This window comes from Leopardus geoffroyi, chromosome C3 (assembly GCF_018350155.1).
Source record: "Leopardus geoffroyi isolate Oge1 chromosome C3, O.geoffroyi_Oge1_pat1.0, whole genome shotgun sequence".
Taxonomy (NCBI): Eukaryota; Metazoa; Chordata; class Mammalia; order Carnivora; family Felidae; genus Leopardus; species Leopardus geoffroyi.
This window is the reverse complement of record NC_059338.1, coordinates 85,298,655-85,315,643: the sequence shown is the minus strand read 5'-3', so window position 1 is coordinate 85,315,643 and position 16,989 is coordinate 85,298,655.

The window sequence follows — 16,989 nt, the reverse complement described above, 5'->3', positions numbered from 1 at the left end:
TGTCTTAAAGGGGCACTTTAATTTGAATTTCCTAGTGAAACATGGGATGCTGTGGCAGAGATAAGTTTCCTCTCCAGTGTCTGATATACAGTTGTTCCTTGGTTGCACGCTAAATAGCACAGTTTTTGCCTTTAAAAACTGTTATTGTTTCAATTAATCACTCTCTGAGAGACTCCTTTATTTTCCCAGTCCCTGGAAAACTCCTACAGGCTGGTATTTGGCAGACTTTTGAGATGAGATGATTTAGCCCAAATTCATTTCAAAAGTGAAAAGGCTCCATAGCTCCTTCGTGGCAGATCCAGGGCAGGACCTCATGTCTGCTGGCTCCTGGGGATCTTACTGTATATTAATATGAGCCTGAGTCACTCTCTGTTTGTCCCATCCATTGAATATAGCATGCTGGCTATTCTCAAGACAGAGAATTCAAGATTTATGAGGGCTGATGGGAAAAATAGTGCCTATGGTATCAGAGTTATTTTTGCAATAGGCTTTGCTCATCCCTGGTCTCTCTGCTCAGTCCATGATGGGGATGGAGGGGCTCTTGGAATCCACATCTAGATGAAGTCCCAGTTCTGGAGAGTTTTCATACCAGAAGAAAGTAATCTGAGTCCTGAATGACTACCCCCCCCCCCCACCTCTCTCTTTCTTTGCTTTATTGAAGATGTACTTTAGGCAAAGACTCCAAAAGTGCAGTTGAGAGGTCCTGCAGAAGACAGTGAAGTCACCTGAGAGTCAAGTCCCCACATTCATCTGCAAGGCCTCTTCCCCGTAGTGCCCAGAGATTCCCTAGGATCATGGGAGCAGGTTAGTGCCCTGCTTGGGAAGAGTGCACCAAGTCTATCTTTCGGGGACATCTTACTCGTTTCTTTCTCTTCCTTTCCACATCTGTGTATTATCAGACTCTGACACTCCTGCTTCCCCAGTCTTGCATTTATTGCTCCCTGAACACTTCTTTTTTTTTTTTTTCCCCTGAACACTTCTATGACATGGCCACATTGGGTTCTCAGGTCCTCTGGGCTGGCTGATTCCAGAAGCCTCTGAAATAATCCCTCGTCTTCGATGTCCTCCCCTCTAATCTCCTCTGAATACTACCCTGAATGACCACCAGTCTTGCAGTGTTACTGCTGATTGGAAATGTCGTGTGATGCAGTGGAAAGAGATGTGATTTGGAATTAGGCCTGCATTTGGTCTCCAGCTCTGCCACCTTCTAGCTAGTGCTCTGGGCCAACCTAGTTAATTTCTCCTAACCTTAGCTTCCTCATTTATGAAATAAAGATAATAACAATACCTACTTTGACAAGTTGTTTTGAGCATTAAGTGGGAATAATACCAATGAAGTCCTTAGCTATAGTAAGCATGTAAAAACATTGTCTTCTTTCCATTCTCACGCATACTTGATACGGTGTCTTAGATTGTGTGTCTCCTAAAAGCAGCCCCCCCCCCCCCCGCCAAAGGATTAAAATTCAAGTAGTTTATTTGGGAAGTTAGTCATGCAGAATGAGATAGGAAAGAGGAAGGGCAGTAAAGGGGATGCTAGTGTGCAGGTTGCCACAATGGGCAACAGGGATGGGATCCCCCTAGAAACTCTTGACAAACTGTAGAATGACCTCAGAGCTGTCGCACTGAGGGCCAGTGAAGCTGGAGTTCACCAACTTCAGCTTGTCATTGGTTAAGCATGGCTCCTGGGACTTCCCTGTACTTCTAGCCTGTGCCATGAACGGGCCAAGCAAAACCCCGCTGGAGAATACCCTTGGGCAGAGATGGTATAGGGGGGCACCCGTGTATGCTATCTGGCAGAAGATCTAGGAATTTTTCCAGGGCATTGACAGTTCAATCTATGGTGCCTGACGCACAGTAGGTTGTTGTTGGACTGAAGAGAAAGAGGAAATCAATGATAGGTGAGGGAGAGGCCCTTCTGAAAGAAGAAAAATGTTGGGTCCCTCAGTTTCTCAACTTCTAGGTTTGTTATCAGGCTGGTGTATGTGTGCATGCACACGCACACCCGCAAACACACACACACACACACACACACACACACACACACACACACACACACATACCGGAGCTTGGTAGGAGTGACACAATGTTTGCAGGCCCAGGAAGATCCTCTCTCAGCCTGTGCTTGGGGCTGCTTCTGGCCAGGGTCCTCTAGACCTCACTCACTAGGGTATGTACCTACCAGAGATTCCCCTCCCCCTTTCCACCCCTGGGGAATCCATTCCCATCTCATTCATAGCATTAAAATGCCCTAGAGCATCATAGCCCCCCAAGGCCCCAAGGCAGTTCATGTTTATCACGCTTGTCTGTACCGTCTCTGTCTCCTCTCTACGACCTTCTCTGCCCCCCCACTCAGTGCACAACCATGTCTCTGAGGACCTTGCTTATTGTTACATTACTTTGTTCCTCTTGCCTCTCCTTTCATCTTGCAATTTCCGATATAATCTTTTTGTAATCTCTTCGCTACAGATTTCCTATTTGTTTTCCCTGTTTCCATTCTGGGCAGACAGTTCCTTTTCATACCTGACTAATCTCCCTTGATCCCTTCACTTCCTAACTTGTTTGCCTTCCGTACCAAGGCAGAGGTCCTGGTTCATTCCTCCTTAACAGGGCTAGTTGATTGGTGCAAGAATTGCACTTTGTCTTTCTCTGCTGACTCTGCCAGACAATTTACTTTATCACAGTAAGTATGCATTGGGAGTATACTGTGTGCCCAGCCCTGGCTGGACTCTATGTGTGTGTAAGATATAAGCAAGGCCTTGCAGAATTGAGAGTCTGGTTGATAAGTAAAGTATCCAGTCATTAAACAGTTAAATGAATGTTTAAATTCACACGTGTTCCCCTCTCCCCCGCCTCCCCATCAACCCTCAGTTTGTTCTCTGTATTTAAGAGAGGGGAAAATGGATGACGGCCATTGAGGAGGGTACTTGTTGGGGTGAGCACTGGGTGTTGTATGTAAGCTATATATTACAGGAATCTACCCCCAAAACCAAGAACACACTGTATACACTGTACGTTAGTGAACTTGACAATAAATTATAAATAAATAAATAAATTCACATGTGTTACAGACTAAAGCTGTGAGTTGTAGAGTAGTTTGGGAGCAGGGACTGAAGGAAGTAAGACAGGATTTGGGAGAAAAAGCTACTCACCTGTGTTGGGGCTCTCCGTGACCACACTTAGGTTTGAGGATTCCCTGGAAGGACTCACAGAACTCAGAAAAATTGTTATACTCATTTATTACAGTTACAGTAGAAGGATACAGGTTAAAATGGGCAAAGGCAAAATGCATGTAGGGCAGAGTCCAAGAGAAGCCAGGTTCAAGATTCCACTTGTCTTCTGTCAACAGACTCAGATAGATAGCACTAAATTCTCCCAGCAACGATGTGTGACAACACGTGTGGAATACTGTCAATCAGGTAAGATCATCCAAGGCTTGGGGTTCATGGTTTTTAGGTTTTCAGTTCCCCAGAATCCAGCCACACCAGAAGTCAAATTGATACAAGATAGCCCAAAGTCCATAAAAGATAGCCCAAAGGCATACAAAAAGAGGCATTCAACATAAGTCACATCGTTAGCATAAACTGTCTGGGGTGGCCCAGAGCCTTGCGTATCCAGAGATACTCTCATCAGGCAGCATATTTCAGGAGCTCAGAGATTATTTTGCAGGAGGTGGCTGAAGGCCAGTCCTGAAGACCTTTGGAATGTGCAAAGTTTGGGCAGCCTAGGCCTGTGACCTCACCCTTTACTGAACACTACCATTCCTTCCACCCTAACTGATACCATCAGTCTATAGAGTGAAGGAATGGTGGGGCAGGAAAAGGCATCTGGGCCACCAGAAGTTTAGTCCAAATCCTGTTGTTTCTTAGATATGGAAAGTGAGGCTCAGAGAAGAAGAGTAACCTTCAATGGGAAGCCTTTCTTGATGTGCTCCAGGTAGATAGGACAACAACACTGCTTTCCTCCCACGAATCCAGCAGAACCTAAAAACAATGACCGTTTGTTGAACGCTTTCTAGGCACTAAGAACCGGACTAAGTGGCTTTCATGCGTTATCTCATCATTAGCTGTGATTGTGGGTATGTGCATTCAAGTTCTGTCTCCTCCACTAGATGGTACACTCCCAGAGAGCAGACTCTGTGACTTCTTCATCTTGATGCCCTTAGTGCCGAAGACAGTGCCTGGCACATAGTAGGTGCTCAAGAAGTAGTGATGAAATAATATATAAATGAATTAATACTTTGCCCTGCAATGAAGTAAATAATGTCAGAAGTAAATAATGACTAGGATCCAGGTTTCCTCCCGTGCAGTTCCTCTGAGTAATATTGTAAAAACCATACCTAGCAGGATGACAGTGGTCCCCAAACTGACACTTCCTAGAAAATGAACTATTTGTGGGTAATATTCTATTCGCTCATCCACAAACATACAATGGATAGAATGAAACAAAATCATATATCATCAGCTCTAGAAATAATATTATAAAATACCATTTATCAGTAATGAAACTACATGAAATTCCCCCAAAGACGCCATGGTGTTTCCTATCTGTGTGTTCCTTTGCGTACACAGCCCCTAGTGTTCGGGGAGGTCACCATGGGCTTATGGATTCGCTTGCCTGGCCACTAATTTGGGATTCAACTGTATTATCTGTCAGACGGGGGTTCTTAAGGGTTCACTGCCTCCCCCAAAAGTCAGACTGGTTTGTGACCCACCTTGGTCATCTAGCTTTTTGTTCAAGCTCAGCTCTGAGTGGCTTTTGACAGTTTCAAATGGATAAACTTCAAAAAACAAATCCACTTTAGAGCATGAAGATCTAGTTACTGCCCAGAGGCTATTTAAAAGCATGATCATGATCTGAAAAGAATTCTGGAAGAGGGACACCAAAAATGTCCTCAATAATGGCAACCTAGTGAAAATAAGTTTATAGTTTCTCAAAGGGACTACTTTAAGTTGGCCAAGAACTTGTATAAGTTGTAACGCATTGATTAAAAAATGGTTTGATTTTCTGGCTATTTCTGTCTTGCGGCAATCTTTGGGAAGTTTCAGTGGTCCCCTAAGTTATATGTGGGACTGGTGGCTAAAACCTCCCCAAATACAGTGCAGTTATTTATAGCAGTTTCTCCTTCTTGAAATATAAATGTTGAAGGTCTAATACTTGGAATGAAACAGTCCATTTGCTGTTTTGCTGTTGTTGAGCACAAATCCAAACCCTTTGGTATAGATTCAGAGATTTACATAATCATGAATTCCCCAAAGAATGAGTGTTGCACAGGCTCATATTAAAGTTCCTCTTTGTTAGTCAGTATTCTTTTATCATGTACCAGACTGGATTAGATGCATCTATGGAGAATTGTGAGAATCTGGAATGATGCCCTTCCATTAATACCACCTTCTTTTACATTCTTCTGGTGCTCCATGAATGAAAGCCACAGACAAATATTTCTTGTAATGCTGCTTTTCCCTTCAGCCACAGAGGAAACAGACAACACAAACACCAACAAGAAATAAAGGTCCCGTGAAGGTTAACTGTAAGAAGAATTTCCCTCATTCTTCGCTGACACTTGACAGATCAATTGTAAAGATCTGTCCATTGGAGATTATGAAAGACAAATAAATATTGTAAAAACTGTTCCCTGTGAGTGCTCCAGCTTTAAAGAATACAACATTGATTTATTTGGTTTCCAGTCCAATAAGCTGTGTGTTAATCATCTTTCACAGCAGATACTTCAAAGGAGAAAAAAGACATTTTAAGAAGAGAGTCTTTAAGACGATTTGAGATATCTCAAAATCTCATTATATATATAAAATCCTGAGTTGCATTGCATATGTATTAATTTGGATTTTCTTATTTGTATAATGAGTCAATAAGCTGATAGGTCCTGGGGGGCCACTAGAATCTACGTCTGTTAATTACCTAACGTAATTAAGGCAAGAAACATCTGTGCCTTTTCTCCTGCCCCACACCAGTAGGAAGATACATTTACATAGTAGGTAAGGGATATTGTTACTTTAAAAATATATATAATGTTTAGACATTTCTTCTTGCCAACTATTAAGTTAATTAAAAAGTAATATTCAAGGGGTTTAGGTTTTTCCATTTTTCTTTAATGTTTATTTATTTTTGAGAGAGAGAGATAGTGCATGAGTGGGGAAGGGGCAGAGAGAGACAGAGACATAGAATCTGAAGCAGGCTCCAGGCTCTGAGCTGTCAGCACAGAGCCCGATGGGGGGCTCGAACCCACAAGCTGTGAGATCATGACCTGATCTGAAGTCGGATACTTAACTGACTGAGCCACCCAGGTGCCCCAGGTTTTTCCATTTTTTAATGTTCAATTCAAGGACCTAACAGATAGATGCTAACTATGTGCCATATACAGTTCTAGGTGCAGAGCATACAATTTGTAAATTGTTTATGTCCCTGCTTTTGTGTAGATCACAGCGGAGTGGGGGGAGACTAAGGGTATAATAATGGACCAAGTGCTATAATTGAGGTGTAAAAAGTTCTGTGTAGATCTGGTGAGAGATAAACGAGTCTGCTTTAGTCTGCTAATTGTATCCTCCTCCTCTCCCACGTTGTCACCTTCTCCCTCTGGGTGGGCATCTCCCGTCTTCTACTAGAAAAATGAAACCAAGCAGCACTACCAGAAAGAAACCTTCCCTCAAGCCTACACGTAGTCATGGTCCTTTCTCTGTTCCTGCCCAATCGGGCTTGCAAATGCATTGTCTACACTATCTCTTCATCCCCAGGTTTGCTGGGTTCTGTAATGCTCAGACCCCCCTTTTTAAGGAAGGGCATGCTTCCCCAGTTGCTGGAAGAGCTGCCAGCACATGGTCTTCAGCTGTCCTTCCTTCAGGGCTGCTTGGCTAGACACAGCTGACCCATCCGAGTTCACATCCCTTTTGGTCTGTCCATCTTCACTGAATGATTGAAGCAGGGTATACGGCCCTAGCCATCACGTTCCAACACGGGACTACTTTGAAGGGCCGTGCCAGCTCCAAAGATTCTCATGGTGCTTACTGAGACTGTCGTACGGCCAATATCATATCTTGATTTCTCCCTCTGTCCACTCCTACTTCCTTCTCCACAGGGCTGGATCACAAGGGTGGTCCTTAATAAACATGTGTACCAAACTCCCTCTATTGTCTGACTCCCAGGGAACTGACCCATGATACCTGTAGCCCTTATGCCCTGTGTCTCTCACAAAGAACCTATGAGCCTGCTAGTGAGGCGAGTTGGAACAATTTTTTAATTTTTCCTGTTGGATTATTTATTGCTCAAGAGAAGGGGACATTTGAAAAAAAAAACTTTTAGTTGGGGCGCCTGGGTGGCTCAGCTGGTTGAGTGTCCCACTCTTGATTTCTGCTTGGGTCATGATCCTAGGGTCATGGGATCAAGCCCTGTGTTGGGCTCCGCTCTGAGTGTGGGGTCTGCTTAAGATTCTCTCTCTCTTCCTCTGCCACTCTCCCCTGCTTGTATGCTCTCTCTCTCTCAAATAAATAAATAAATAAATAAATAAAATAATAATTAACAATAATAATAATAAAACTTTTACTACATATGGTACCTGGAGCAGCACATTATAAATATTAGTCGAATGAATGAATGCATATTAGAAATCCTCTCATTATTGTATGTTTGGATAGTTCCAGAAGACAAATATTCTTGCCTCAGAGGGATGCAAAAGAAAATAGAAGATTGGCCACAATGTTTTTTAGAAACTTTGTACACATTAGACTATAAGACATTGGATAAAATAACTAAAATACAAAATTACCTAAAGTTCATGAAGGACTTAAGTGGTAGAGAGTGAACCACCATCCAAAGATGCAGGAATCTAGAGGAATCTAATAATATCTAGAAAGACAGAAATGGCTATGGTCTCAGTGCACTTTTTTTTTTTTTTTAATTTTTTTTTTTCAACGTTTATTTATTTTTGGGACAGAGAGAGACAGAGCATGAACGGGGGAGGGGCAGAGAGAGAGGGAGACACAGAATCGGAAACAGGCTCCAGGCTCTGAGCCATCAGCCCAGAGCCTGATGTGGGGCTCGAACTCACGGACCGCGAGATCGTGACCTGGCTGAAGTCGGACGCTTAACCGACTGCGCCACCCAGGCGCCCCGGTCTCAGTGCACTTTGTAGGAGTTAAAACTTGGTGTGTAGAGAGGAAACGGGGAGGCTGTTTCTGGTGAGCATACAGCAATAGTACTTGGAGGTGGGGGAACAGCAGGGATAGGGCAGTGTGAGGAACAGTCCGAAGAAGATAATAGGATCAATTTGATCAGAATTCCTTATGTGGGAATCTGACAGTAACGAGGTACCATATGGGTAGTTAAAACAAAATCTTGTAACTGTACTGGTACTCCATTGCTGTGTAATAAGTGGCTCCCAAATCTTGTGGTTTAAAACCACGACTGTTGATTAGCTCAGTTTCTGTGCATCAGGCACTCAGCCATGGCTCAGCCGGGGCCTTCGCTCTAGGGTCCCTCGTAGGCTACAAGCAAGTTATCTGCTGGGCCTGCCCTCATCTGGAGCTTCAAATGGGGCAGATCCACTTCTAAGCTCACTCATGTGGTTACTGACAAGATTTAGCTCCTCATGGGCTGTTGGGCAGAAGGTCTCTATTTCTTGTTGGCTGTTGGCCAGAGGCAGCTCTGTGTTCTTTGCCGCATGACCTCTCCATTAGAGTGAACACAGCAAGGCGAAGAATACCAGCAAGATGAAAAGATGAAAGTCATGGTGTCTTGTAACCTAATCATGGAAGGGACATTCCATCATTTTTGCTGTGTTCTTTTTGTTAGAAATAAGTCACTGGATCCAGCCCATAACCGGGCGGGGATTACATTAAGGATGTAAATTCTAGGAGTTGGGGATGATTTGGAGCCATGTCAAATACTGCCTGGCACATACTCAACTTCTATGCCAGTGATTTTCATGAATAGAAAGTAAATTTTCTTTTACCTGTGCCCTTCATTTATTGTGCCTTCCCATGAAATTTCCCAGCTTTCTCTTTTCTGCGTATCTTTGCATGTGCTGATTCCCGCTCTTGGGTACTATCCTCTTTTCTTTCCCTGGACAATTTCTACACCTTCCTTATGTTTCAGTTGTTCATCACTTCCTCCACGAATCCCTCCCGAAATCCATAGGTACCAGTGGTCTTTCTTCTTCATGCTCCCATTTCCCTCTGTAAATATAGTCACACAGCAACTTGCTACATTTCATTGACCTTCTGTGTCTACATATGTGTTTTTCCTGCTAGATTACTGCTTCCTGGAGGGCAAAGATTATGTTTTAATTATCTTTTTATCCACAGGGTTTTGCATAGTTATTAGCTCAAAGTAAACTCTGTAAATGGTTTCTATTTTTTTGTGACTAGGTCATAGAAAATGGTCAATAATTACACTATACTTATTTATCTTATTAGTATTTTTTTTTAAAATTTATGAAGCATCTGCACCAGCTCTGTGCTACTAACTCTCAGAAAACCCAAAGTAGGCCTTATTTCTCCTATCTTCAAGGTTTGGAAATTGAGGTTAAAAGAGATTATTTAGCTTTCCTGAGCTCCTTTCCTTTTAGCCCTCTTCTAGTTAATGGAGGTCATTAGACACAGTTCTGATCAATGGCATGTAACTGGAAGTCTGCTGGTGGGGATTCCAGGAAAACTTTTGCTTTCCTGATTAAAAATGGACCAGCTCAACTGGAACATTCTATTTTTTTTTTTTTTTTTTTTAACTACCATTGTTTTTTCCCTGCTGTTTTTCTTAGGACCTGGCGGTAATTCCTAGAAGTTCAGCAGGCATCTTGTACCCATGAGTCTATAAGCATGAGGATGCAAACCAAGGGGGCCAATCAGACAGAAAGAATCTAGGGTCTTAATGCGATATGTGCGAATAGCTGAAGCAGTCTTTTGTTGCCATTTGTGGCAATGTTATGGGAAGAAAATTAATCTCTGTTTGTAGAAGCCAATGTTAAAACAGGTTTTTCTGTTTTGTTTTGTTTTTAAACAATTCCCACCTAATACTGCTGCGAAAGGGTAGAGCTGAGATTCAAACCTAGTCTCCTTGACTCTAAATCCCACATTGTTTCCACTTTGCTGTATCATACAGTTCCTCATTCAAGTTTATTCAACATGGACAGAAACACAAAGACCAGCAGGCACAGAAAAGAGGCAGTAAATACTCTTCCAGTTACATGGTCAGGTGAGCCTGGTCTGCTCAGGTTTTTCCATGGATAGATGAAGTTCATGGTGGTAGAATGATCAGACAAGCCTTCATGGGTGGGGTGAGCTACAAGTTACTTCTCAACTAATGGATAGAATTTGGTTGCTCAGGGAGGGGAGGGCACAGGATAGTGCCATCTAGATGGGGGAAGAAAAGAGACTGTCATATCACTGGTAAAGGGAAATCACACAAACTCTTTCCTCCTTTTCTCCCTTTATCTTTGCAATGTGTTCACTTGCAAAGTGAACTTGAAATACTTCTCTTACTTTTTGGCGAAGAGTTTGAGAAACCATTACACCATTACCAGTAAAGGTCATCAAGCAGGCAAAGGTGGAAGAGGGAAGTGAAATGTCATTTGACAACCAAAAGGACTGCTGATGTCAGACAGGCAATGGAGTCAACTTCAGATGAGCAGGTCACCAGGAATTTACTCGCTGCACTCTCACCGATGTCTCCGATACGCTCGATAAACCTCCTTCGTCTTTCTACCAGGATTCCATACTGCTGTCAGGAGCATTCATGGCAGAGCTAATCCTCAGACAATGGTTTTGAGAAGCACTGAGAGAAAGTGCCAGCATGTTAGGACACTTGGGGGGCTTTTGAAATTATTACCTTAAATTTTTCTGGTGTCTGAATCAGAGTGCAAGGAACTTGGTATTTAACAGAGGTTTGGCTTTATGACTTTTCCTTCACATATGTAAATTTCTTCTGAGTGTGCACTTGTAAGTAGGGACAGGGAATATTTTGTACCTCTTTCTCCATCACCTGAATAAGTTTTTTTCCTGTACAGAGAAGAACCAGGTATCACTCTCTTTAGATGACCTTGTTCTGATGATCTACCAAAATGAAGTGCATTTGAGATCTTCCCTCAAAAAATTTCAAACTTTCACTGGGTGTTGTATGGAAACCAATTTGACAATAAATTTCATATATTGAAAAAAAATAAAAAAATGAAAAAAAATTTCAAACTTTATGTATACCTTGTATGCATAAATGTTTAGAGAATACTTGAAAAAAATGTATAGTCATCCATATTTTGCATAGCAGAACAGCTCAGCTACAAGCAGTCTCCTGTTTAGCTCCTTAGGGCTAATTTTCCTGTGGTAAATTTTGTCTTATTATAAGTATTTGGGTTCTCCCTAAATGACTTTTATTTGATAATCCCATCTGTTAAAAAAATAGCAGAATAAGAGTTTTATTTTTAGACTAGCCTGCTTTGACCCGTGAAATTAAAGCAAGCTTAGAAAACAGCAAGGCTAGAGCTGAATTAGAGAGCAGGGCACATCTGGAGTAAAATGGAGAACCAAGTACATAACCAAGTACCAAGTACCAAGTACATAAACTTGTTTGTTGGCTGACAAAATCTTCGACACGAGAGAACATGATGTCCATATTCTGTATTTGTCTCCAAGATCAGCCTTCATGAACTCAGGTTTGTCTCCTGTGTAGATTAAGAGGTATTTGGGTTCTTTCTCTTCTGATGGAAAGAATTGTTCATTATAGAGCTTTTGTCCCTTTTGGTCTGAGACTCAGAACAACAGTTGGCAATGACTGTGCTTGGGAATCAGTGGCAGAGGCAGCCATGGTGCTTGTTAGAGCTGCTAAAGTCTAGTGCACAAGGACTTCCCAAGGATATTGTAGAAGCTCCAGCAAGCCCAGGGGTCGCCAGTGGGAAAACATGGAGGGCATCTCTTACTAGTAGAAAGACTACTCCTGACTGTGCCAAGGACTCCAGCAGGCAAACTAGTACACATGTGAGAGTCATGCTGCTTACATTAACAACACCCCCTTAATGAGTGGGGCAACAGATGCTAGAACACCAGATATTAATTTGGTCTCATCTGTACACGTAAGCAGTGGCAGTTATGAAAAGATGTGAACTACCGAAGCAAAACATTGCTCAAAATACAATAATGTGAATCAGAAACTACCTATATGCAGTGCCTTGGATATTCTCCTCTCTATCCTCTCCAGCACTCCCTGGGCTGAATGTGGAATGCCTTCCTACTCACTGTCGTTCTTAGCCGCATGTCTTCCAAGTTCACGTTACTCACCTATTCCTGACATTTGTTACTATTAATCAAAAGAACTCCACCGTCACCCACCCCAAAGCAGCTCGCTCCTCTCGCTTGGGCCGTGAGTAACTTGGGAGATAAGGTGGGGGATGTGCCAGGGAAAGCACCAGTTCTTACACATTCCCTGATAGGCCCTTGAGTCAGCATAGCACCTCAGAAGGAGAAGTAGATAAATCAGAATCAATTAGAACAAATACTGATCTTACATCAATTGGCATACTTAGTGTCGTAAGACCTAGAGGACCCTTAGTTCTTGGCACTTGGCTCAGTCTCCCTGGAAAATGCAGAAATCCATCCCCAGCCCCCACAAAAGTGCAAATGTTTGCAGAGAAGTAGCTGAGTAAGGAATCCTTTTATTGTCTCTCCTCCCCCGGCCCCACATATAGCCATCAGCCTTGAAAGGAGACTGTCCATCTGATGGTTGTCCAGAGACCTGCTCAGAGTTCAGGCAGTATTGGCACAAGGCCTTCCACCTGCCAAGGCTTCGATATAAGTTATTCAGTCATGTCTCCTAAGTACACTAATATACCAATTTACTCATGGTCTTTGTTCGTGACAGAGTCAAGTTTTGAGCAACAAATCTTCCTTTTATCCAGCTTTTATTCATATCCTCTTCCCTACAGGTCTTGTAGCCTGAGTCCTTTCCATTTTAGATCTGTTTATGGTTCTTCCATGCTTCCTATGGCCTGCAGCTCTTGAACCTGAGCTGCCTCAGTACAGATGGGGTCTCCTGCTGGGCACATTTAGTCCCCTCACTTAAGCTGCCCATCCAGTAGAAAAAGTTTGAGAGGGAAGGGAGGGCAGTGCCTAGCCCTACTTTTTCTTGTCTTCTGTAAGATTCCCGCCCCCCCCCCCTTTTAACACTTCTGCCACATTCAAGTTACTTTTCTGTTTCTCTTTCGTGGCATGGCAAAAATTACAACAACAACAACCACAAATCAGGGAATGGCTAACTTGTCTGACATGACAAATGGCAGGTTCAAATCTCAGTTGTGACAAATGCTGTCTGTGTGGCTTCGGACATTCTGTTGGTTCTGTTACCCAGTTCCAATGTGTGTGTATACTCCCAAGTACTTCCCTGACACCATTTGGGTGACTGATGATTTAGCTCAATTTGGACACCGGCTGCCTGGAGAGCGTATCCGATTTCACAGTTTAAGAGTTTATTCCTACAAGGCCACTCGTCCCCTTCAGAAACCAGTCATAAGTTCAGGTTGTCACCCGTTCTTCTGAGTGACCGGATACAGATTGGAGGTTTTCATGACCCCATCCTTGGGTTTGATTAATTTGTTAGAGCAGGTCATAGATCTCAGAGAAACATTTTACTTACTAGATTACCAGTTTATTTATGAAAGGACATAACTGAGGAGCAACCAGATAGAAGAGATCCATAGGGCGAGGTGGGTGGGAAAGGGCACGGAGCCCGCTCCAGGTGTACCATTCTTCCTGTATCTCGGCGTGTTCTCCAAGCTGGAAACTCTCAGAACCCCATCCTTTTGGGTTTTTATAGGGACTTCATCACATAACCATATTTGATTAAATCATTGGCCATTGGTAATTGATTCAACCTCCAGGCCTGCTCCCCTGCCAGCAATCCAAGAGTAGGACTGAAAGTTCCAAACCTCTAAGAAACCACTGGTAACCAGCCCCCATTTTTAGGTGCTTTCCAGGTAATCTCATAAACATAATAAAAGACACCTTGATGAATCTCATCACTTAGGAAATTCCAAGGGTTTTAGGAGCTCAGAAAAGGGAAGGAAGACCAAATACTATATATTTCTTATTATAAATCACAATATCATAGACATATATGTCTCTTCACATACAAAATTGGGATAATGAATTACTTGTCACTGGTGTGTGAGGATTATGTGATAGCATATGTTAGAGTCTTCTGTTAAGAGTAAAGCTCCTTACAAATGTAAGAATTTAAGGGGCGCCTGGGTGGCTTGGTCGGTTAAGCGTCCGACTTCGGCTCAGGTCATGATCTCACAGTCCGTGAGTTCGAGCCCCGCATCGGGCTCTGTGCTGACAGCTCAGAGCCTGGAGCCTGTTTCAGATTCTGTGTCTCCCTCTCTCTCTGCTCCTCCCCTGTTCATGCTCTGTCTCTCTCTGTCTCAAAAATAAATAAACGTTAAAAAAAAAAATTAAAAAAAAAACATGTAAGAATTTAATATTGTTATAATTGTTATTCATCATTGTATCCTTCACATTAACTCTCACTGGGCCTTAGATCTTAGTAAGTGTTCAGTGCATGTGGCTGAAATGAATAATAAACACTCATTAATTAAGCCCAGGTTTAAGTGTTGTAAATGTTGATTGCCAGCGGCTGTCAGGGAATGTTAAACTAATCCAAGGTCTTGCAGACAAATGAGAATTTAGCAGTTCATGAAACTTATGGGCTCTTGTAACACCCTCTGGGGATGTCCCAGGCCACCAAGGCCATAGCAACAGAAGCATGGATGACAAGTTACAGAAGCTGGAGACAAATCTTGCTCCATACTGTGTGAGCTGGATATTCAGTCTGATGGCATGCTTCTACTAATCCAAATCCAGATTTTTTTTTTTTTTTTTTTAACAGATTTGTTCTTTGGAGTCAACGTGGCCCTTGGAGCCACTGGTTTGGTATGGTAAAAAGAACACAACTTTTGGAATTCAAATCCCAGCTCTGGCGCGTGTTAGCTGTGGGACATTAGGCACACTTCTTTTCCTGTGTAAGCCTCAGTTTTCTGATGTGGAAAATAGAGATAAAGAGAGTCTGCTTCAGAGGCTGATGGAAGAATGGGGAGATAATATATACAAGGAACCTACCCCAGTTCCTGGCAGGCTGCTGGCACTTCATAAATAATATGTTTATTTTTCCATAGATTGGAACCAGATGTCTGCACATGTTGCTTTGTTTATCTTACTCTCTTTTTTGTGTGTGTTCTAGTTTTAATTCAGTATTTTAGATGACTTTGTTTTATCTCCTTTGGCTAGCATGTGATTCTCTATATTGAGCTGTCTTTCCGTATTTTGGTAAGGCAGCTTGCCCCGTGACCTCAATTCTCTGATGGGTGTGAGAAAAGTTATTGATTTTCCATTTGTTTAGCCTTTTTCTTGTAAGCATGGAAGTGATGACTTCCATTTTTTCTTCTAAAAAGACTCTTTATTGAGACATGATAATCAACATACAAAAAGCTGTACATGTTTAATGCATTCAACTTGATGAGTTTGGAGATCAGTATATACCATGAAATCATCACCACAGCTAATGCCATAAACATATTCATCACCTCCAAAAGCTCCTCCCATCTTTATTTAGTAGTAGTAGTATTAGAGCAATTAACATAAGATCTGCCTTCTTAGCAATTTTAGAGTATATGATACAGGGTTGTTAAGTATAGTGATTTCTAGGATACATTCAACCTTCGTAACTAAAAATTTGTACCCTTTGACCAACATCCCCCCCCCCCCCCATCCCTCGATAACCACCATTTTACTCTCTGCTTCTAGGAGTTTGACTATTTTCGATGCCTCATGCAAGTGGGATCATGTAAAGTTTGTTCTTTTGTACCTGTTTTTTTTCCCCCTTCACACCTTGTCCTCAAGGTTTATCTGTGTTGTCATAAATGGCAAGATTGCCTTCTTTTGTTAAGGCTGAAGAATATTACACTATGTGTATGTATCACATTTTCCTTGGCCATTCATCTCTTGATGGACATTTAGGTTCTTTCCATGTCTTGGCTATTATGAATAATACAGATAATTTCTGAGATCCTGATTTCAACCCCTGTGGGAATATACCCAGAAGTGAGGTGCTGTTTCATGTGGTAGTTCTGTTTTTCATTTTTTGAGGAAACTCCAAACGGTTTTCCCTAGTGGCTGCACCAATTTACATTTCCACCAATACTTACATAAAGGTTCTCTTTTCCCCACATTCTGGCCAAGATTTATTTATTTATTTGTTTATTTATTTATTTATTTATTTATTTATTTATTTTTGATAAAAGCCATCTTAATAGGTATGAGGTGACACCTCATTGTGGTTTTGGCACATTGTGGTTTTAATCTTATTGTCTCCCCAAACTCTCTTTGTAGATACTTTCAACTCCAGTGCGTAAATGAAATGGTGCAAGAATGCTAAGAATGTGTTTAACTGGCAAATAGCCAATTAGCAGAGGAGCTGGGCTTCAGACTCTGGTTTTCCTGACTCTAGGACCTGTGTTCTTTTCCCCCATAAAGACCAGACTCCATGATAACTATTTATTAAACCCGAAATCATCACACTTATTTTACTAGCAATTTAACATGTGTTAACCAACTAAATGCTCATAACACTCCTAAGAGTTAGGTACTGTTACTACAACTGATTTACTGGGAAGGAATCTGAGGCACAGAATACTTACTAACTAGACCAAAGCTCCACGGCTAGAAACTGACAGACTGGTGTTCATATTCATGTGATTTGGTTTCAGGGCCCATGTTCTTAACTGCTACATCATCATACATGGTTTGACATGTAAGAGTGAGCCTATCGGGACTCTGAGCTAGGACATGAAATGTTCAACAATATCACAGATAAGCACAAAGGACAGATCTGGATAAAGGGTGGGGACGGGGGTCAATTGATTTTGTCAGCAAACCTCATGAAAAGCTATACAGCTGGTTGTTGAAAGGTCACAAAAGATTATGCATCCCAAGAAATGTGACCTTT